The 4,774-nt window shown below is 38.7% G+C and overlaps 1 non-coding gene across 1 annotated transcript; it reads right to left on the bottom strand.

Annotated features, from left to right (window-relative positions):
• Window positions 1-4,148: 4,148 nt before the first annotated feature.
• LOC122437483 lies at window positions 4,149-4,251 on the bottom strand. The gene has a single exon (XR_006268303.1). It is a non-coding gene; the product is annotated as a U6 spliceosomal RNA (small nuclear RNA).
• Window positions 4,252-4,774: the final 523 nt, after the last annotated feature.

The raw sequence follows: 4,774 nt of genomic DNA, 5'->3' as shown, positions 1-4,774 counted from the left end.
GGGGCCCTTCTATGTAGTTGAGTCCACTTAAAGCATGGTATGAAGTCATATTGGTTTCTGTAGATTGATCAGTCTAAAGTCTTTCTTAGCCATTATATACACAGGTCATATTTAGAGTTTTTACATTTCACTAGGATTTTCTGTTTGTCCTTTTAAGATCACTTCCCCTCAACTGTGTTGATACTGCTGTTTCTACCCAAACAATGTACTGCCACATGCCCGTTTACTTTCTTTCGAAGGGCCTTCAAATCCACCCCCAATGTTAGTAGGAAAGCTTAACGTGATCCCTTGTAGCTCTGAAATGGGCTTAATATGATCATAACTATGCTGTCCGGAGTATTAAGACTGGTTGCAGCTCATAAGGGCCTTCCCTGGTAGCTCAGACAGTAAAGAATCTGCCTACTGTGCGGGAGACCTGGGTTAGATCCCTGGGTCTAGAAGATTCCCTGGAGAAGGAAATGGTTACCCACTCCAGTACTCTTACCTAGGAATTCAATCATGGACAGAGGAGCCTGGTGGGCAACAGTCCATGGGGTCACAAAGAGGCAGACATGACTGAGCAACTAACACTTTAACACTTTTCAGCAGAGTGGAAGGTTAAATAATCATATTTTCCCAAGTTTAGGAAGATTAAAGGGGCACAACCTCGAAACTGAGGTGTCAGAATTTTTTTTAGGAGCTCAGTATCAGTACCAACGATGGGGGTCAGTCTCTTTGCAAGCTATATTTATGATATGATTTGAAGATACCACAATCTCTGTCTTCACAGACTTACCAGTTAAGTGTTGAAACTATTACGTTCTCTATCTGCCACTGCAGCTTTAGCCAAGTCCCTCCTCTCTTCTGGACCCAAGGTGCTGTCTTTAAAAAGGGGGTTGCAGTCAGCCTTCTCTAGGGTCCCTTCCAACTCTGACATGCTCCGATTTTTTTGTTATCATTTATTCACTATTAAACTTATGTGGCAGGCATTTTTCCAAGCATGGGATCCTCTCACCCCTTTGCTCTGCCTGCCAAGCTACTGTTATGAATTGTGTAGTGTTTTTCTTCATGTAACACATTTGAGAGAAAATCATGTAAAAGGCTTTGTTTTGTTCCAGCAGCTGAAAACAATAAAACCACCAGAATGCCATGCAGCATCATTTTGTACTGCCCTCCAGTGGTGGCCCAAACGCCTTTTCCTGGTTGAAGTTTAAGCAATAAAATGAATTTTCAGAGGAGCTCACATTGTATAAAGGTAGGGGAGTCTTAGAGGGCCTAAGGAAAGGATCTAATCAGATCCCTCTTCTTAAGAAGGAGGAGCTGAGGCCCATCATTGTTCTCATCACCATGCAAACCTATTCTAGTTTCTCCTGTCTTTGAAGAGATATTTTAAAACCCTGACTCTCTGGGTCTATTTCTCTACTCCCCTTCACAGCCAAATTTCTCAAAAGAGTTATCTATATACTTTTTCTCCTTAATCATCTCCAACTCATTTTTAAACTTTTCACTGTAAAGTAATTCCAAACTTTCAGAAGAGGTGAAAAGAATTCCCATATACTTTCCATCCAGGTGCACCAGGAGTTATTATTTTGCCAGTCTCTTTATCTGTATGTGTGTTTATGTGTACACATGCACACATAAATATATAGATGTTTATATATTCTATATAGAGCGGGGAGTTCTGAACCATTTGAATTGTAGCCTTCATACCTAACACTCTAAATATTTCAGTGTGTATTTTCAAAGAACAAGGTCATTATCTTACACACCTACATACCTTTCTCCCTACCCCCAACCCCGGTATGATGGTTAAATTCAGGAAATTTAACATTGATATAATCCTTACTTATAGTTCACATTCGAAGTTAACTTATTGGCCTAGTAATATCCTATCTAGCAGTCGTCTCTCCAATACAGATTCTGATCCAGTCTTGATCCCTAATCATGTACTGCATTTAACTCTCATGAGTCTTTAGTTTCTTTTAATCTAAAATAGATTGCTATTCATGATACTGACTTTTTTTTTTTTAAGTACAGGTCACTCTTTTGTAGAATTTCCCTCTCTTTGGGTTTGTGTCCTATTTCCTTATGATGAGATTTATATTTTTCTTCTTTTTGGAGTGGGCAGGAATACTACTTGTAGGATGCTGTATTCTTAGCGTGTCACATGAGGAGAAATATGGTGCTACCTGGTCCCATTATTGATGATATTCATTTTGATCAGTGGTATCTGCTAGGTCTTCACTGTAAAGTTAGCAGGTTTTTTCCTACATAAATAATGAGTAATATGTGGAGAGGTACTCTGAGACTAAGATCATGGCATCTGGTCCCATTACTTCATAGTAAATAAATGGGAAAAAAGTGGAAACTGTGGCAGCTTTTATTTTCTTGGGCTCCAAAATCACTGCAGATGGTGATTGCAGTCACAAAATTAAAAGATGCTTGCTCCTAGGGAGAAAAGCTATGACAAACCTAAACAGCGCATTAAAAAAGCAGAGACATCACTTTGCCGACAGAGGTCTGTGCAGTCAAAGCTATGGTTTTTCCGGAAGTCAAGTTGGATGTGAGAGCTGGACCATAAAGAAGGCTGAGTGTCGACGAATTGATGCTTTCAAATTGTGGTGCTGGAGAAAACCCTTGAGAGCCCCTTGGACTGCAGGGAAATCAAACCAGTCAATCCTAAAGGAAATCAACCCTGAGTATTCATTGGAATACTTCATTGATGCTGAAGCTGAAGCTCCAATACTTTAGCCACCTGATGTGAAGACCCAACTCATTGGAAAAGACCCTAATGCTGGGAAAGATTGAGGGCAGGAGAAGTGGGTGACAGAGGATGAGATTGTTGGATGGCATCACTAATTCAATGGACATGAGTTTAAGCAAACTCCGGGAGATAGTGAAGGACAGGGAGGGCTGGCATGGGGTTGAAAATAGTCAGACACAACTAAGTGACTGAACAACATCTCTGAGACTGTGTAAATATCTTGTTCCTCTTCAAAACTTGTGCCAGAGGTTTCAACACTCACTGATAATTCTTGCCTGAATCAATTACTGTGATAGTTGCAAAATTGTGATTCTAGGGAATTCCCTGGTGGTCTAGTGGTAAGAACTACATGCTTTCATTCCCCTGGGCCAGGGAACTAAGATCCACAAACTACTAAGCAAAAAAAAAAAAAAAAAATGTGATTCTATAACTCCATTAGTTCATCTTCATTTTTTCAGTTAGTATTCTACTGTAAGCAAGATCTTTCCCTTATCTCTTATTTATTTATATATTATCATCAGTTTAAAAAAAAAACCTCATCAATTCTTATTTTACTTAATAGATTATTGTTATTTAATCCATTATTGTCATTGTTCATTTTATTGTTCAACTTGTCCTAGATTTGGCTGTTGAGACCCCCTTTAAGCTAGCTTCTGTGTCCTTTTGACACAGGCTCATTTTTTCGCTTTTTAGCTTTTCCTAGCTTTCTGATATAATACAGTACAGTGTTCCATATTCATCTTGTATTTTCCCTGTCTAGCCTTGGAAATCATTCCTCTCTCTGCAACAGCACTGCTTTTAGTGGGGAATGGTATTTAGAAGCCAAGACCTGGGCACCAGATGTATCCATTGCTACTGGGGAGTAATTTCTTCTAGGCCCTTTAAGTTAACAGAGCCAAGGAGGAAAGGTAACTTAAAATAGTTAAACTATTTTTAATCATGAATTCAGTACTGGGTACCTCTAACTCCAGTACAACACCACAGGGTTCTTTCTCCCATTCCTAATTTGCATCTCCCTTTTCCCACAGTTAAGAACTCTGGCTCTCAACAGCACTGATGTCTTTTTTTTCATTTGTTCGGGGTTGTGATACACACCAAATAGTTTCAGAATTGCTATATTTGTTCCACTAAAGAAAAAACCCCAACAATCTATTAAATATGGCTCAATATTTGTCTGCAGTTTTGTTTTTAGACTGAAGGAATATAGTCAAAATACTGTGTTCAAAAGTTATCTGGATTAGTTTTTTATTTTCCCTCGGAGTGGTTATATTACTTATTTAAATATAGTTAAGTTTATTTCTGTCTGTTTATGTTCAGTTTTAGGATCCCTTTCATCCTTGTGGATTCAATTTTCTTTTTTGAATATGTGAAAGCTGACATTGTCCAAAAGTCAAATCCAAACACAAAACACACAGAACACTTCACGAATTTGTGTGTCATCTGTATGTAGGAGTTATACCAATTTTCTCTGAATTGTTCCAGTCTTACTATACATGCTGTCAAAGCAAGAACACCTCCAATTAATTTTTCAACCTATTTTATGCTATTGAAGTGTGACCCCCTTCACCCACACACACATCCTTCACTGAAACTGCTCTTGTCAAAGTCATCAGTGACTAATATTTTTCTATCCTCATCTTAGTGGACTTTCCACACTCTAAGTAAACCTCGCCAATATTCTTGAAACAGTCTCTTCTCTTGGTTTTTGTTATCCTACTCTTCTGGCTTTCCTTTCTTTTCGTAGGCCTCTCCTCATTCCCATTGTCTATTCAACCACCCTAAATAAAATGTGTTACTCCTCAGTCCCCTTGGCTCCCTTCACTTCCCTCTGTGTATTCTCTTTCTAGCTGATCTCAATCATTTCTAAACCTTCAAATGCTGATTATGCTAATGACTTCTAAATTCATATTTTCATCCCAGACCTCTCTCCTGGTCTCCAAGCTTATAACCAACTGCCTAATTGACATCTACTTGGATATCTCACTGACATCTTCAGTTTAACAAGTCTAAAATAGAACTCCTCATTTCCTG

The sequence above is a fragment of the Cervus canadensis genome, chromosome 2 (genome assembly GCF_019320065.1).
Source record: "Cervus canadensis isolate Bull #8, Minnesota chromosome 2, ASM1932006v1, whole genome shotgun sequence".
In the NCBI taxonomy this organism is placed as follows: Eukaryota; Metazoa; Chordata; class Mammalia; order Artiodactyla; family Cervidae; genus Cervus; species Cervus canadensis.
The sequence above is the reverse complement of the archived record's forward strand: the minus strand, read 5'-3'. Positions and strand labels throughout refer to the sequence as shown.